At 42.0% G+C, this 19275-nt stretch overlaps 1 long non-coding RNA gene across 1 annotated transcript in view; it reads right to left on the reverse strand.

Annotated features, from left to right (window-relative positions):
• Window positions 1-5594: 5594 nt before the first annotated feature.
• LOC139158481 (uncharacterized) overlaps window positions 5595-19275 on the reverse strand; it is a 63795-nt gene continuing 50114 nt past the window's right edge. The window contains exon 3 of the long non-coding RNA XR_011557699.1: window positions 5595-6242. This is a non-coding gene — a long non-coding RNA (uncharacterized lncRNA). The remainder of the gene's footprint in view (window positions 6243-19275) is intronic.

The raw sequence follows: 19275 nt of genomic DNA on the forward strand, positions 1-19275 counted from the left end.
CTGTGGCAAACTGTTCCACCAGTTTATCACCCTTACCATTAGAAATTTTTTTCTGATATCTAATCTAAATCTACTCCCTTGCAGTTTCATTCCATTGTTTCTAGTCCTTCCATGTGCTAATGAGAACAATGCTGATCTCTCTGCTCTGTGACAGCCCTTCAGATATTTGTAGACTAAACATCCTTAGATCCTTTAACTGTTCCTCATAGGACATGGTTTCCAGACCACTCACCATCCTTGTAACTCTCCTTTGAACTTGCTCTAGTTTATCAATGTCCTTTTTAAATTGGGCTCCCAAGAACTGAACACAGTATTCCAAGTGTGGTCGTACCAAAGTACTGTAGAGAGGAATAATTACTTCATGTGAGCGAGATTCTATGCTCCTCTTGATACATCCCAGGATTGTGTTTGCCTTTTTTGCTTCACACTGTTGACATGTTTAATCTGTGATCTACCAATACACCCACGTCCTTCTCACCTGTGCTGCTGCTCAGACATATCCCTCCCATTCTATATGTGCTGTTTTCATTATTTTTGCCCAGATGTAGGATCTTGCATTTCTCTCTGTTAAATACCATTCTGTTAGTTTCAGCCCATTGTTCAAGCTTGTCTAGATCTTTTTGAATCCCATCTCTATCTTGTTTAGTATTAGCAAAAGAAGGGGAAAACAGCCTGTATACTAACCATTTTGCTAAGTTGTCTTTACCTGGGCCACAATACATGTGGGGAAAGGATCAGCAAGCAGTCAAAACAGCTTGTTCAACCCTTGCTGCTATATAATGTGAAAGAAGGTGGGCATTTGTCTGATTACATGTAAAATAATTGGATAAAGAGGCAGTAGTGACTGTGAAGCAGGGTGGGTTCTACTTACCTTCTCTACCGGTTTGCATCACGTCGGAAGTGTGTGTTTTGCACACATGTCCCTTGCTCGCGCACCCCTCCATCATGTTGCACAAATGACCTTCTGCACATGAGCAGAAACCTCCATGAATGCACAGAGGGTTCTTTGAAAGCCACTTTCAAGGAGCAGTGACTGGATTTGGTAAGAGGGGGAAAATTTCCACCACTTGTATGGGAGAACCGGTCCAAACTGGCAGCAACCCTGCACTGCTGTGTAGGAGGAACTGCAAAGCCATCAACATCTCCTTCCTCTTTAGGTGAAGTCCAAGGAATAGGGAAGCAAGAAGAGACATGAACGTCTATCATTAAAATGGGAGAACAGTTCACAAGATTTTGTGTACCGTGATTTAGGAAAAAATGCAACTGGCACCGAAATAAATCAGCTCAATGGGTGAATGTGCAATGATAAGGGAAGAACACAGAAAACCTAAGCAAATTCTGGAGCAGCGCAAGATGTTTATTTTATTTTATTTTTTATTTGTCATACAAATATAGTATTGTATTGTGAAAAAAGTCTTTAAAATGTTTTTGTTAATTCACTTCAATAACAGTTACAAACATCCAGTGAAGGGCTACCAAATATTTTACTACCACACTGTGGGCGTGGCTTATGAAGGATGCCCGGCATTTTCTTTCAACATTTTTCAGTGCAAATTGGGTGCTCTGGGTTGGAGCTCCATTTTTGCTACCTTACTACGTTCCCCCCATCCGGGCAGCAGCCCAGCCCTGCAAATATCCCATATAAGATACAATGATCACAAACATTGTGAAGAAATAGTCAGCAATAAACAATTGCTGAGACAAGTAATACCTGACTTATGGCCGATGGCTTAGTTACCGTTAGACATTATGATAGATTTCCCATAAGGTACTTATGACCCGGTTCTGTAATTCCAACCCAGTTACATGAATGCATTTTGGGCGCTCCACGCAGCATTTACTGTATAGCTCTTTGCAGTGTCCCATAATCACATGACAATGATTTATGACATTTTTGCAAAAATGTGGGGTTTACTTTTGGTTTTTGGTGAAAACACCTCATAGCAAACAGATGAGTCCATGTATTAAGTGAACCCTTTAACAACTGTTGCAAAAAAGGTCATAAAAATCATATTGGTCATGCAATGATTTACTTTATGACTGTTACGACTTATGACTGTAATGGGCAGGCTTCCAAGTCAGGGGCTACCTGTGTACAAAAAGCAAGAAGAAGAAATAGATTATGGCTTAGAAAGAGAAGGATTTGTTTTTAATTGATAGAAGATGTGTAGCCGAGGAACATTTGGCCGGGAGTGGAGAAGAAAAGCCATAATTGCAAACATTTTTACTGGGAAAAAAAATCCTAATGTATATTTGAAAGCAACACCCCAGATTGAAAACCAGATGATTGCTGTTTGAATAAGTTTATATGGGGGGAAAAGCAGACATGCACGGATGATGGACTCGTATGTGATCTCTAGCCAGAACCATAAAAGAAAGTAATGGCAAGAATTAGGTTTTCCCACACTTCCATGTTACATGACTGGAATTGAACAGGAGAAAAACCACAGGCTCCAAAATCACTCAGACTGGGATGACTTAAGAGCCACTCAAAACATGCTACATCAGAGCAACACAATTCTGTAAGCTGGCAGTACACAGCCTCTGAGAACAGCATATAAACAAACAGGCTCTCGGAGTTCATTCATGTTTATTTATTTATTTTATTTTATTTATTGGATTTGTATGCCGCCCCTCTCCGCAGACTCGGGGCAGCTAACAACAGTAACAAAACAGTATAATCCAATACTAAAAAACAGTTAAAACCCATTATATAAAAAACCAATCATACATACAGACATACCATGCATAAAATTGTAAAGGCCTAGGGGGAAAATGTATCTCAATTCCCCCATGCCTGGCGGCAGAGGTGGGTTTTAAGCAGCTTACGAAAGGCAAGGAGGGTGGGGGCAATTCTAATCTCTGGGGGGAGTTGGTTCCAGAGGGCCGGGGCCGCCACAGAGAAGGCTCTTCCCCTGGGTCTCGCCAAACGACATTGTTTGGTTGACGGGACCCGGAGAAGACCCACTCTGTGGGACCTAACTGGTTGCTGGGATTCGTGCAGCAGAAGGCGGTCCCTGAGGTAATCTGGTCCGGTGCCATGAAGGGCTTTATAGGTCATAACCAACACTTTGAATTGTGACCGGAAACCGATCGGCAACCAATGCAGTCTGCGGAGTGTTGGTGTGACATGGGCATATTTGGGAAAGCCCATGATTGCTCTCGCAGCTGCATGTTCTCGGTGACCTTTCTTGAGCAAGCGAAAGAAGCAATCTGAAATCTACAGCAACTCTGTTGTGTGTCTTCCCAGAATGGAGCCCACAAATCTTTCTTCTGGAATGGGAATATCTCAGGAAACAGAGGTTTTTTTTCTGTTCAGTTCCTTTGTGGGAGCCAAAACTATGAATTGCCAGCTCGGTTAGTTACTTATTCCACACCTCCTGCTTGTGCAAGCATATATGTGTACAGATGCTAAAAAAAGAAAAAAAAAAAGAAGTGCCACTAGGCATTCTAAATAACCGTCACCCTGACCATGCCACAAATGTCATAACACTTTTTACCAAGAACTGGAAGTCCAGTTGACTCAGTCACACTTCCTGTTCTGCTGCTTCCCTGATCAGAAAGAAGTTCTAGGGGCAAACGTATGATCTTCTCTTTCCATGTGAGGCAACCATATTTCCAACGATCTTGCAATCTTGGTTATTGTTACATTATTGTTAATTAATTTAGTTATTGGAAACAGTTTCAGCATGCATGTTTGCGAGGGGCGGGGGCTTGTTGCAAAAGAGGCAGCACGCCCAGATCCTTCCAAACCTGCGTCAGAGAATTCAATTATTTCCTCAGATAATTCCAGTGGGGTGAATGGGCTCCCTAGCCGTTATATAACCCAACACAATTCTGCCTTGGGAAATGAAAGATCAATCATCTTGAATCATATTTTAACACATTTACACCTGAGGACAAGCTATAGGACAATAATAGAAAGTGTTGTATTTCTCCACCTTTCCTGCTTGAGTTCCACCATCAGCTTCTTTTCTTACTAAAGGAACTAGAAGAGCTTCTCCTCCTTCGTTTTCTCCTTCATTCTCATTTACAAGAAGTCCTCGATGTACGACCACAATTCAGCCCAAAATTTCCATTGTTTCCATGTTAAGTGAATTTTGTCCCATTTTACAACCTTTCTTGCCTCCATTGTTAAATGAAAAACTGCAGTTGGTAAGTTAGTAAACTGGTCATTGAGTGGATTTGGATCTCCATTGACTTTGCTTGTCAGAAGGTCACAAAAAGTGACCACATGGCCTTGGGACACTGCAATGGTCATAAGTACGAACCAGTTGCCAAGCATCTAAATTTTGATCACATGACCATGGGGAGGCTGCAAAGATTGTAACTCTGAAAAACAATCATGTCACTTTTTTCAGCGCCATTGTTAACATTGGTCATTAAATGAACTGTTGTAAGTCAAGAATACAGGTAGTTAAGGTATGAATCATTTTTTATTCAAATTATTGGGTGCATTATACTGATCATTGCTGTTGACATCATCATCATCATCATCATTATTATTATTATTATTATTATTATTATTATTATTATTATTATTATGTCAATACAACATAGCAAACGAGATCACTATACTGGATTTTGTATTTCATCACCAGTCGGGCGCTTCCCAAGCACCTAGGGCTGCTTGATGTAGTGGCGAATTATGTTTGCCGATCCCAGTAAAGTGGCCATTTGCAATTGAAAGATGGAGATTTTGTCAATTCCGATGGTTTTCAAATGTCCGCTGAGATCCTTTGGCACTGCACCCAGCGTGCCAAGTACCACTGGGGCCACTTTCACTGGCTTATGCCAGAGTTGTTGCAGCTCGATTTTTAGATCTTTGTATTTCACTAATTTCTCTAGCTGCTTCTCCTCAATTCTGCTGTCCCCTGGGATTGCGATGTTGATGATCCATACTTTCTTTTTCTCCACAATCGGGATGTCTGGTGTCGGAAGTCGGAAGTCCCACAGTAGTTTTGCTTGCTCATTTTCGACCACTTTTTCGGGCTTATGATCCCACCAGTTCTTTGCCACTGGTAGATGGTAGTTCTGGCACAAGTTCCAGTGGATCATCTGTGCCACAGCATCATGTCTATGCTTGTAGTCAGTCTGTGCGATCTTTTTGCAGCAGCTGAGTATGTGATCGATTGTTTCATCCTTTTCTTTACAGAGTCTGCACTTTGGATCGTCTGTTGATTTTTCAATTCTGGCTTTGACAGCATTTGTTCTAATGGCCTGTTCTTGTGCCGACAGTATTAGTCCTTCTGTCTCCTTTTTGAATGTTCCACTTGTAAGTCATGACCAGGTCTTTTCTTTATCCACTTTGCCTTCAATCTTCTCCAGGAACTGGACATGCAATGCTTTGTTCCACCAACTGTCCATATGACATAGAGTTACAGTTTTTCTGTACTGGTCCTTAGTTTGCTTCACCTTGAGAAGCTTCCTATTGTTGACCTCCATCAACGCTGACTCTTTGCTCTCCTTCACATAGTCAGCTAATGCATGCTTCTCTTCTTCCACTGTCTGCTTCACTTTGGAGGTCCCAAATTATTATTATTATTATTATTATTATTATTATTATTATTATTATTATTATTATTTGTTATTATAGTTGGTTGCATGGTCACCCATATATTTAGACTGATTTGACATTTTATCCATCGACTGAATCCTTCCTTCCAAAGGATTTGGAATAAAATATGTTGTTTGAGGTTGTTATAAATGTATCACTGCAGGATATAAGCTGTTCTACATAAAGCTGCCTTTTGCAATTGATGGATGGTCATTTTTGTTAGTACAGTTGAGTTTGCAATATATAAACAAGCTAACAATGAATGTTTGTTTCTATTGAAGTACTATAGCTTTAAGAGGTAGTATTACAAATTGCCATATGGGGGAGCCAGAAAACATGATTCTCTCTCTGCTCTCTCCATTCATTCTGCTGATTCACTGTGACTGATATAGCAATCTCTGTATATTTGATGATATTTTAATGTATTTGTATTTGAAGCTGCTTGTTTATTTGAATTTTAAAGTTCCAAAGCATTTTAGCTTCTTCATTTTCTATTACTTTGTCTTATTTTTGGTCCCATCAGTTCTTGTTTGCAGATGCACCACTGTTGCTGTTTTCTCATGCTGTCAGTGCGGGTGAGCTTCTTGAAGCAGCTAACTCGCTGGTCCAATAGGAAGTGCACCCTTATTCACCCCGTGCTTCCCCTTGAGGCAGTCTCTGCTGCTTTTTCTCCTGTCTTCCTCTCCTATGTAATACAATGGGGGAGATGGGAGATAAAAGAGGTAAAAAAGCAAAAAGGAGTAAACCTGGACTCTACTCAGATGTCTGTGTCAAATGATAATTCTATCCATATGGCAAAGTTTGGCCTCCTGGATAAAGTATGAGGCATGCTGCTTCAGTTCTAAGTTATTCCAGATGAAGAGGAATATAATATCTATCTATCTATCTATCTATCTATCTATCTATCTATCTATCTATCTATCTATCTATCTATCTATCTATCTATCTATCTATCCATCCTCCTCCTCTTCCTTCCTTCCTTCCTTCCTTCCTTCCTTCCTTCCTTCCTTCCTTCCTTCCTTCCGACTTCTAGGCCACCCTTCTTCATTGACTCAGGGCGGCTTACAACACAAAAATACAAAATTACAGCATAATTACAGCATATCCAAACATTAAAATCTATAAAACTAATCATAAAACCTAAAACCTATAATAAATATTAAACTTGTCCTAAAAACCCCAATAATAACCATTCCACCACATTCATCCATACTTCAGTCATATTTATTTATAGTATTTATTTATTGTATTAATATATGCCGCTCACTCCAAAAGGGATTCAGAGTAGCTATATTATTGGCTGGAGCCCCAAGCCTGACAGCAAAGGTAAGTTTTTAAAGCCTTCCAAAAGACTGAGAGGGTGGGAGCAGTGTGAATCTCTGAGAGTTGATTCCAAAAGGTCGGAGCCATCACAGAGAAGGCCCTTCCCCAGGCCCTGCCAGGCAGCATTGCCTGGCTGACGGGACCTGGAGAAGACCGACTCTGTGGGACCTGACCGGCTGCTGGGATACATGAGGCAGAAGACAAATAAATAACATCTTTACATTAATGACTTTAAAAAAACAAAACAAAGATGGGAAATAATGCATGGCAGACCAGGGTGGGAACAATCTGGGATTCTTTCAATTCCCCTGATGCTTTCAAACTAAACCGGCTCCTAAAAACAGCTTCAAATGAATCTAAGAAAGCAGAAAATAATTCTGAGAGGCAAGAGTTTTGTGCATTTCTCTTTTTGCTTCAGTTATGCCAGTGAACAAACCCGAGGCCTACATCCTGTAGGCCTCTTTTGTTCCTACTGTTGAAAAGAGTCTTCCTGTCCCAAGTCTGGAACACTTGTGAGTGGGTTCCTGCTTCTGACCTCCATTCTGCTCCCCAGCCTTTTCAGTGCTCACCAACCATGAATTCTCCATCCTTGGGATGTTTCTGATTCAAGGAGGGAATCATTTCTGATTACAAGGAGAACGCTTGGGTCCTTGGGTACCACTATTGCCTCCAATTGTTTGAGTACAAAGCTTTTCAGTAATAGTGAGTTTGCTGAAATATCAGGCACTATAATGGTTGCATTTCCCATTCTGCATGCCAAAGGATGCTTTTGGGTGTCCAAGCTTATCTTCATACTGAATGTATTCATTTCATACCCACCCCCAGATTACTCTTTAGACTAAACAATGTTGTTTGGCGGGCCCCAGGGGAAGAGCCTTCTCTGTGGCGGCCCCGGCCCTCTGGAATCAACTCCCCCCGGAGATTAGAACTGCCCCCACCCTCCTTGTCTTTTGTAAACTACTCAAGACCCACCTATACCGCCAGGCATGAGGGATTTGAGACACCTTTCCCCCAGGCTCTTTATATTTTATGTTTGGTATGTATGTGTTGTCTGGTTTTAATATGATAGGGTTTTATATATTTCTTTTTAATATTAGATTTGTTTCACTATAATATTGTTTTTATCATTGTTGTGAGCAACCCCGAGTCTTCAGAGAGGGGCGGCATACAAATCTAATATATTATTATTATTATTATTATTATTATTATTATTATTATTATTAAGACTAATGACACAATGGCTTGTGCAATTCATCACATTCCTGCAGTCCTTGGCAGGTGGGGCCTTCAGTATCCTATTCTTTTTATCAATAGCAAAATCAGATATTATCCCTTTAAATTTGAAATCAAAGAAGATAACCTTTCATGAGTTCCATTTTTTGAAAGTGAAAGAACATCACTGACAATTGCATGCTAAAGTTCACTCTCCTGGTGCTAGACTAGGCCCCGCAATCAAATCCTGACAAATGTTTGCTGGGCATTTGCTTCCCTGTTTTTTCTATCGGTGTGTTTCCTTCCCCATTGGCATTCTTAAGGGAGAGAATTACAGATGTTAGATTTCTTTCTTGCCCTTGCTTCCTGGTTGGGTTAACGCGTAGCTTAGCATTGTTTTCACAGCTGCAGACACACAAGCTTGCTGAAGATGATGGAAAGATTTAAGGCCGAAGGTAGATATTTAACTTGGTTAAGCAAGGAGGAAAACTCATGCACTAAAAGAGCAAAATGTAGACTAGGTTAGGGTTTGAAGAGACAACAGGAAGCGAATGCTAGTAGTTGAAGACAAAAGATGGTAACCCAAATGCAGAATTGTTTCATAATTATATAAAAGCAGCCCATCATATGAAGTTTAATTAAATTCCCCAAGAAAACAGTTCATTTGCTAACCTGGGGAATGTACATTCATGCTTTTCTCCTAATATTTTTACCTAACAATTAGAGTCATTTGCATTGCTGGTTTGAAATCGTTATGGGGTTGGAAATAACTGTCAGTTCAACTGTGAAAAAAATACAACCAAATAAAGGGTGGGTAAAAATCAAGGTGGTTAATACAGTAATCTCATGGATCTATTGCCCTTGATGGTGTGACACTGGTTTTGAAGGGGTAGTTACACAATTTTGGGATTTTCCTCAGTTTGCCTCTTTAGAGGTTTGGCCACAACTAGAGCAGGAACTGGAGGCATTGGCCAGGAGACCTTTTGTCTAGCTTTCAATGTCTGCCATTTCTTGGATCAGAAGGTACAGAAGAAAATAGCTCATGCCCTTGTCATTTTATCGTTAGACTACCACAGTTCCTTCTAGAGTTCCCTCTCTTTGAAGATGACGCAGAAGTTGCAGATAGCACAGAAGATAGTATCTGAATTATTATTAGCCATTTTGAAAAATGTATCTATTTTGCATTGGTTGCCATTAGGCCTCCAGGTACACTTCAAGGTGCATGCAACACTTTTTATGGCTTAGACCAGTGGTGACAAACTCAATTTCATTGAGGACTGCATCGGGGTTATCTTTGACATTGGGAAGGCTGAGTTGGGCATGGCTGGGGTGAGCGTGGCCAGATTGATGTCACTCATATTGGGGGCACTTGTGGTGGCCGATGGCCCTTGCGAGCTCTATTTTTGGCTGTGATGGCCTCCTGCAACCCTCTAGCAGCGAAATAGAGCTCAGGAGGGCCGCACGCAGCTCCCCTAAGTTCTATTTTTTCTAAGCACCCCACCGGCTGCTTCAGGCCTCCCAGGCCTTGAGTTTGACACCCCTGGCTTAAGCTGTTCTTACCCCCAGGATTGCCAGTTCTATATGGAATTACCCACTCAGTGTGATCTATAGGTTCCCACCCTTTGTGAGATGAAGATATCAGAAACCCCCAAAAGAAGGCTTTGTCAGAAGTAGTCCCTCTCAGTGGGGTCCTGCCCCCAGGATCAGGATAGCCCCATCCTTTTGTCATTTAGGAAAGGAGTGAGAGCACTCCTTTTTCATAGGGCTTCAGAATGGAATAACAGTGCTGTATGATATCCTGCTGGCAGAAATGTCTTTGGACTGTGCTGGCTCAATGGCTTTGAAAAGGAGTTGAGTACCATCCGCTATAGCAGGAGTGGGCAATTAATTTTGCCATAGGTCCGCATGAGAAATTGGGATGGTTTTAGAGGGCTGGACTAATATAATTAACTCAGTTCTACCCAATACTGTATATTATTGGGTAGAACTGGGTTAAATTTATTATAATTATATATTATATTATATTATATTATATTATATTATATTATATTATATTATATTATATTATATTATAGTATAGTATAGTATATTATATTATATTACCGTATATTATATTATATTATATTATATTATTATATTATATACAATATATTATATATTATATATATTATTATATATTATATATTAAATCTTGAACACCCAGTTCTTATCTAGAAAACATGGACTGACCTCCGCGGGCTGGTCACAGACAGTGGGCAGGCTGCATCCGGCCCTCGGGCCGCATTTTGCCCAGGTCTGCCCTATAGTAAGCAATGACTAGCGGATTAAAATTTTCAGGGCCTCCTTTACCTTTACCTTTTGGAATTTATTTATTTATTGTATTTATATGCTGCTCACTCCAAAACAGACTCTGAGCTGCTAAATGGGTGATCTTCAGTGGTTGATGGTAATGGGGGATGATACACTTTTTCCGACATTTTTATTTTTATGCTCCATTATTATACTAATTTGTTATTATAATTAAATACACTGGAAATTTGACTTTAATATTCTGCACAGTCTCTCAACTTTATGCTGCCTATTTTGCAGCTGTCCTTCAAACGGAGGTGGTTGATTCTTTTGCCCACTGGTGCTAAAAATAACCACACTTTTCTATTTTCAATGGAGCTGCTATCTTTGATAAGAATGGTGTAAGTGCTGCATGTTCTTTTCCATGTATTAGCATTAGCTGGCTGAGAGCTGTGTTGCATGCATAAAACGGGCATTGTTTTTCTTCCAGCATGGATATTATTTCTGGGTAAAAAATGAACTGTGTTGCCTAGGTTAGAAAAGAAACATTTAAATGCTTAAATAAAACATAGTGTGTTCCTGTTGCCATTGTATCCTTCTCAAGTTATTCATTTGGAGAGCCAAAAGTGGGCTCAATGCCCCATCCCTTTTTAATATATGTGGATGTGTGATCCAAGTGAAAAGGGTTGGTCCCATACAGCCATTTTTTAACCTGCATATGGATGCCCACAGTGTCAATCCATTCATTCAATTAGGAACTAATTGGACTTGCAATTACAGTCCACAATGTTGATAAAATCATGTTACAGGTATAGGTGGCTGCAGGAACATTTTAATTAGAAGCATAGGGATGAAATCCAGCAGATTCTGACAAGTTCTGGAGAACCGATAGCAGAAATTTTGAGTAGTCCAGAAAACTGGTAGTAGAACTTTTGAGTAGTTCAGAGAACTGGAAAATACCACTTCTGGCTAGCTCTAAAGTGGGGTAGGTATGGAGATTTTATAGTATCCTTCCCCTGCCGTGCCCACCAAGCCACACCACACCCACAAAGCCGTGCCCACAGAACCAGTAATTTAAAAAATTGGATTTCACCGCTGGGTTAATACAAATAGGTGCCATTTAATTGTCTCATTTTTGTAATCACCACAACATTGTTTCTGCTATTTGCAGGTATGTGAAATCTGAAAACTAATCCTAGGAGAGTTGGAGAAGTTTATTGTAAAGTCAGGCTCCCAAATATGTCTTCTTTAGTGACTAGTTATGTCTATAATTTACATTCAGGATTTTCAATGGTTAATTCTCATTAGATTTTAAATATATATATAGTCCTCCCTCCCTTCCTTCCCCCCTTTTTTCTGACTTATTGAACAAGTACATTTATATAACAAAGAACTCACCTTAAGCTCATGAATAATTTTCAGTTTGTAGTTTTATTGTAACTGAAGGCAATAAAGAAGAACTGAAGAAGTTTCTTGGATGTGAAGGGAAACGTCTTCAAGGACTGGCAGGACCATGTGGGAGGGCCTTCTCTGTGGCAGCTCCGGTTCTATGGAATCAACTCCCTCTGAGATCTGTATGATCCCCTCCTGTATGATCCCCTCCGGCTTTCCGAAAAGCGGAAAAAACAAGGCTTTTCCAGCAAGACTGGAGCTGGTGAACGGTTTCATCTTGTCCTCGCTTATGGATGAATATTTTCATTAAGGGTGCTTAAAATTGATTTATTGTTTATTGTTATTATTTTGTTTATATTTTTGTTTTTATATTGCTGTTAGCCACCCAGAGTCCGTAAGGAGTTGGGTGGCCTAAAAATCACATTCATAAATAAATAATAATAAATTTGCCTTTTGGAAAAGCACCTTTGGGACAACCATGACCTGGATGACTGAGAATCTCCATAGACAACTGACGACAAGCACCATCTGAAGTTTAGTGGGTCATAAAACAACCCTCACCAAGCTTTGCATAAATCAGGCAGTGCCCAAGTTGCTTGTTTCAAAGCTTTTCATGTTTTGAAAAAAAGAAAAAAGAAAGAAAGGAAAGAAGAAGAAAGAAGACACTGATTCAAATTATGGTTCCGTGATCTGCTTTCTTTAATTTAAAATTGTATAAAAATTGCATCCTTTCTTTCATCTGTATTCTCAAATTACTGCAAAGTAATGACAGTGATATCCATGGGAAAAATGGCAGCTAACTAGTCATTCAAGACAGGAAAGATCTTAAGGAATTATTATCATGAATATCCCATGGTGCATCTAAAGAAGTGAAGCTTTGAGAATCAGTCCCCAACAGAAGAAAAAAGCAAGCAAGCAAGCAAGCAAGCAAGCAAGCAAGCAAGCAAGCAAGCAAGCAAGCAAGCAAGCAAGCAAGCAAGCAAGCAAGCAAGCAAGCAAGCAAGCATGCATGCATGCATACATAAATACATACATACATACATACATACATATAGGGGTGGGCAGCAGGCAAGACAGGGTGGAACACAGTTCCATCGGCAGAAATGAAGCTGCGTGCGCAATTCCAGTTGACCGGTGTCAGTCACTTCCTGGATTACCAGTCTCAGCTCGGCTCTCCTTTCCCCCCCTCCTCTTCCCCCCCCCCCCCATGAAGCCCTCACTCTGCCCGCAGCTGAGATGAAAATGCATAGTGCAATAATAACCTTGTGACTCTCCCTCGGCTTTCCGATATTTTTAATCCCCCCCCTCCTGTCCTCCTCCTCCTCCTCCTCAGAAAGCGGCAGGGAGACCAGCACCAGTAGGAGTTGCAGGAGGTCCTTTTCCTCCACCCCTCTTTTCTCAACAGCTGATCGGTACCCCTTCGCCTAGCTACCCAGCCTGAGGTGGGGGGGTGACCCAGGAAATAGAGGGTGGGAAACGCCAAGCAAATTCTAACCCCAGTGAGCGACATTGGTGAGGTTGTAAATCGAGGACTTAACAGTTCACTTGAACGATAATGATCATTCAAGCCACTCCCACCTGGTCACATGGCCGGAAAGCCACTCCTACCCGGTCACATGACCATCAAGCCACACCCACAAAGTAAGTCACACCCACAGTGTGGCAGTAAGAATTTTGGCTGCCCATTACCGTATATATACCTGGAGCCATATCTGAGGGCATGGGAGGGGTTGCCCTATGTCACCTCCAGTGCACATGGCCAGCTGATTTTCAGCCTTCCAGAGGGTGGTGGGAGGTGAACCTCTACAAGGTTCAGGGAAATCTCCTAAAGCTTGAGAAAAGCAAAAAATGGCCCAATGGGCCTACTGGAAGTCTGGAGGCTTTAGTCAGGTCTGTGTGCCTGTATTTGGGGGCAGTGCCCAGGGGAAGGGTTGTGAGTGCATGTGTGGGGGGAGAGGGCATTGCATTATGGATGTGGGCATGCATTTGTGTGCCCTTTTGGCTCCTAAGCACTGGCCTATTATTAGCACGTTGTGCAGAAGTTGCCAAAGAGTTTTGCACAAGATGTTATTGGGAAAACAGTGGATTTAAATATAGAACTGGTGTTTTAGCACACAATCTCTTAGGCATGTGGAACAGAACATTTTAGATTTGATTGTAAAAAGGTACTTTAGAATAAGAGAATAGATTAGCATCTCTTTACAACTCTTTCAAGCAGCCATAACATTTTATGCCTTTGTTTAAAAGTTTTTGATTGACTACAATTTTTTAAAATGTCTGCCTAGGCAATTCTGAAAGGCAAGAATCCAGATTATTCATTCTCTGATATCTCTGAAGGCATATGAGATTTTCCTCCATGTCAATCTTGGCTCATTCTCAGCTAATGGCCCTACTTAGGCCAGTATACCTTTTTCAGTCCCAACACAGAAAGCTCTGTCCCATCAATTGGAACCACCTTCTAGTGTGTGTGGGGGGGAAGCACCCATTAATTGTTTTTGTGTTCTTTGAGTGAGCCAAATAAAAGGGTTCAACAAAACTGACAGTCTTTCTTGAAGATGTGGATGGAAAGGGAAACATTTGATTTTCTTTGACACATTGGCTGACACCTACTAACAATATGTTGGTTGAGCATTAAGTGAACCAATCAATGTAGACTTATGTGGATGGCAAGGACGACTGCAAAGTGTTTCCAGAAAAGAAGAAACAATTATTTTTCCTACTTGTCACTTACTTCTAAAGAGCAGATAAATTGGAAGATGTTTCATAATTAGATACTGGATTATTATGTGCCACTTGAACGTGCCATTTTGAGCAGAACAGCCAACTGTCCCTGCTTCTCTGAAACTCACATCTTCATTGTTACACTTTCATGCTTCATGATCACAGTTGTTTTAAAATCTGGTTATTGGTGTGTCTGGTCTGCACAGAAAATTAAGTTTGAGCTCAAAGACAAAATTGTCTTTGGCAGTAACTGCCTAAAGAGTTCAGTGATAAAAGTAGCCCCATACCTGCAGAGAGATCAAAGTGGATTATTTCAGTATGGGAAGCAAAAATGAATACATTTTTAAATGAATTTATGATAGAAAAATGTTTCCTTCAGTGTGCCTAGGCCAGGGATGGCGAACCATTTTTTCCTTGGTTGCCAAAAAAGCCTGTGTGCGCGCTATCGTGCATGCGCGAGTGCCCACACCCATAATTCAATGTCCAGGGAGAGCGAAAACAACTCCCCTGCCTGCTTGGAGGCCCGAGGCCAGAAATGGCCTGTTTTCCAACTTCTGGTGAGACCAGTAGACTTGTGTTTCACCCTCCCCAGGCTCCAAAGGCTTCCCTGGAGGGTAAAAACACCCTCCCCCATTCCCCCCAGAGGCTCTCTGGAAGCCCAAAATGCGCTCCCAGAGCCTCTGTGAGAGCCAAAAATCAGCTGGCCGGCATGCACATGCACATTGGAGCTGAGCTAGGGCAACGGCTCATGTGCCAGCAAATATGGCTCTGCGTGCCACCTGTGGCACCCGTGCCATAGGTTTGCCTTCACTGGCCTAGGCAATTTTTTAAAAATCATAAAAAAGGCATCACTAATTGTAAACAGACCAGAACACAGTCCTTCAGGGCTGATTTCCCACCATCAAATGAAAGCTGAGTTAACTCAGGGACAATTCATAGACTTTATATTAAACTCCTAGCCTGCAGCGGCAGTTCCCCCAATCCAGATCTTTCTATATTACTTAATCAAAAACAGCCATTTTCTAATTGTATTCACAACACACTTGACTGGGGGGGCGGGGAATGTAGCCACTGTTTAGCCTGCTGTCTGAAACATCTCCACCTCTTACCCTTTAAGTCTCGCTATGATGTCTTATCACAGTGGAACAATGAAGCAATTAATACTGGGAGGGCACATTAAGATCATACACTCTCTGCAGAGTCATCCAAGGCCTCTAAAGCTTCTATTCTGGCGCCTCGGAACAATTCATCTCAGTAGCCCAGCAAAAAGCAAGCAGTTGCCTATATAAGGCATCAGCAATATATGAAGATGCTGATAATTTTAGTGATAATGGCACCAATGGCACAATGCCAAAGGCATCTTTTCGTACAATGCCACAGAAGGTAATGCTAAAACCATTTTTGTATTTCATAGAGGAATCCACATGGATAAACAAGATAAAATAATGGTAATATAATACTGATGATGCATTTTTCGGATTGGTTGGCACTCAACATGTTAATTGTAGAAGAGCTGAGAACCCTTTAGAGTACTAGTGATGTTATGATGCAGTTTGATCAGTGGTTCTCAACCTGGGGGTCGGGACCCCTTTGGGGGTCGAATGACCATTTCACAGGGGTCGCCTAAAGCCATGGGAAAAGACAAATTTCCCATGGTGTTAGGATCTAAAGCTTCTATTCTGGCGCCTCGGAACATATTTTTACAATCCGACCAATCAGGCGTTCACAGTGGGGGTGTCCCTCTGACCTTCCTGCCAATCCGCTTAAAGCTCTGTTGGGAGAATTGACACTAGACATATGGTTGGGGGTCACCACAACATGAGGAATTGTATTAAAGGGTCGCAGTATTAAAAAGGTTGAGAACCACTGAGTTAGATTAAAACCTTTAGGATATCTAGTTGCTGATATCACCATGTAGGAAGAAAAAAGCTACATCTGAAAAGACAGAAACATAGCAGGCACATGGAACGGAAGAAGCACAAACATGTAAAAGCTCAAAAAGCTCAACCCAACGAAATATGAAATCAGTTGATTAAACAGAGGTGAAACACTTTTGGAAGACCTGAAGGGCCAGGTAGAAGCCCTGAAAAGCTAGGTAGGGGACAGATCCTGGAGAACCTTTGTCTATGCAGTTGCTAATAGTCAACATTGATTTGATGGCATATAATCAATTTGAATCAAGCCATTGTATTGAGAAATCTAATGGTGAAGAATTGTTATTTCTCTGCCATTATTGCATCTGCTGATAGTAGCCCTAAATAGGGCGATTCCATGATTTTCTCCCTATTGAGAGTGCTGGGCCAAAGGACCATTTTCAGGACTGTGGTGAGGAATATTCATGCTATCTGGTAGACAAAGTCTCTCAGATTTGCTTGGAGATGAAGTTGCCTGGGGCACAGTCTTGTTATGTTACTGGGCTGAATTCAATTCTGCACACCCAAGGAATAACAAGATCCTTCTGACAGTTGAATTGCCTGTTGTTAAACCTGGCTGCTCATGGGTTATTAAAGGATATGCCAGCCTCCTCCTCAAGAGGACTTAACCAAACCCTTCCCACTTGGATAACCAGCCACATCTTCCCTTTGCAAAGAAAGTTAAGGAAAAAGTGCTTAGAAGACAGTTGTGCTGTCCCCAGAGACAGAGATAGTTGGACTGTATTTAGGCATGTCTCTTTAAGATATTGCATTAGGGGAAATTTAAATTGCACTCTGGGTAATGTAGTTCTACATGTGACCACATTTGTGTATTCCTATTGGCTCTGACCCGGGATGAGGGGTAATTGGAGAGAACATTCAAGAGGGTCTTTGTCTTCACCCATTAAACCAGCCAGCATGTAGATGCTACACCTAGAGCCTGGGTCAATTCAACCTCTTTTTACCTGCACAATGGGAAAGATTATACTGCAGAAGAATCGCATCATAACTGTGAGTTATTGTGAGAATTCCTGTAATAAAATGATCTGGGATACCTTATTGTGCTGAGTTATCTGACTGGGAAAAGTTGATTTGTACCAGAACAACAGTTACCAAAGATCTTGGAAGAAACAGATTATCTGGATCCATTTCAACCTGGTTTAAAAACCGGGGTACACTACAAAGACAGAATTTTCATGTTGATGATATTTGGTGGCAGCAAGCTGATGTGGTACATCTCAACCACAAGATACACCGAGTGTTAATGCATTTACAGGCTTCAGTTCAGATGCTGCTGTATGTCTATCAGGGTTTCACATGTTAATATCATTGGTCTCAATCTTTAGAATACATGGAGATCCAGTAAATTTAAAATAACAGCAAAATTTTACTGGTTACAATACAGTGATCCCTCGAGTTTCGCGATCTCGATCTTCGCGAAACGCTATATTGCGATTTTTCAGAAAATATTAATTAAAAAATACTCCACTCTTCTCTCTCTCTCTTTCTTCCTCTCTCTCACTCTCTTCCTTCCTTTCTCATCTCTTTCTTTCTTTCCTTCTCTCTCTTTCTCTATCTCTCCCCCTCTTGCTCTCCCTCTTTTTCTCACTTTCCCTCTCTCGTGCACCGAGCGGCAGGCAGGCGGGCTGGCAGGCGGCGGACAAGCGGCGGGTGGACAAGCGGCGGGCGGACAAGCGGCAGGCGGACAAGCGGCGGGCGGACAAGCGGCGGGTGGACAAGCGGCGGGTGGACAAGCGGCGGGTGGACAAGCGGCGGACAAGCGGCGGGTGGACAAGCGGCGGGCAGGCGGGCAGGCAGGTGGCGGACAAGTGGCAGGCGGACAAGCAGTGGACAAGCGGCGGGCGGACAAGCGGCAGGCGCGGCAGCAGCGAGGAGCCGAAGATCGGGGTTTCCCCTTTGCGTGGGCGGCGGGGAAACCCCGATCTCGCCGAGCAGATCAGCTGCTGGGCGGCGGAAGGAACCTTCCCTGGGTCTTTCCAGGTGCGGAAGTAAAAACACCATCTGCGCATGCGCGGCCATGGAAAAAAGGGCACGCATGCGCAGATGGTGTTTTTACTTCTGCACCACTATATTGCGAAAAATCGAGTATCGCGAGGGGTCTTGGAACGTAACCCTCGCGATACTCGAGGGATCACTGTATATACATTTGCTCTTTTTCATCCACACTCATCCACACAATCAGGTTGCTGAAGCGTGGAACTCATTACCGGACTCCGTATTATCATCCCCTAACCGCCAACATTTTACCCTTAGACTATCCACGGTTGACCTCTCCAGATTCCTAAGAGGTCAGTAAGGGGTGTACATAAGCGCACTAGAGTGCCTTCCATCCCCTGTCCTATACTCTCCTATATCTCGTATTTCCTCTCTACTATATCCTCTATAACCTTCATTGTGTATTATTGTGTATTGGACAAAATAAATAAATAAAAAAATAAAAATAAAACACACACACACTCATCCACACTTAGCAACATCCTTCTCAACTGCCCAGAAGAACAGAAGTTACCACACCTGGTGCTAAATACAACTCAAAGAGGGGGTGGGCTTCGGGACTAATCTATCCCCCAACACAGTCCTTCTTTGTTGATTATGAAGCCTAGTAGCTGTGGATGTACCTCAAGGAAGGCTTCCCCATGTGCTCAGGCCCCAGTGAAGGGCTACCAAAATTTTTACTACCACACTGTAGGCATGGCTTATGCAGGATGCCCTGCATTTTGTTTCAACATCTTTCAGTGCTAATTGGGTGTTCTGGGGTGGAGCTTCATTTTCACTACCCCATTGCGTCCTCACTGTCCGGGCAGTAGCCCACCCCTGGCTCATGCCCAATTTCCTTTGTCTGCTTCA

Source organism: Erythrolamprus reginae, chromosome 2 (genome assembly GCF_031021105.1).
Source record: "Erythrolamprus reginae isolate rEryReg1 chromosome 2, rEryReg1.hap1, whole genome shotgun sequence".
Classification (NCBI taxonomy): domain Eukaryota; kingdom Metazoa; phylum Chordata; class Lepidosauria; order Squamata; family Dipsadidae; genus Erythrolamprus; species Erythrolamprus reginae.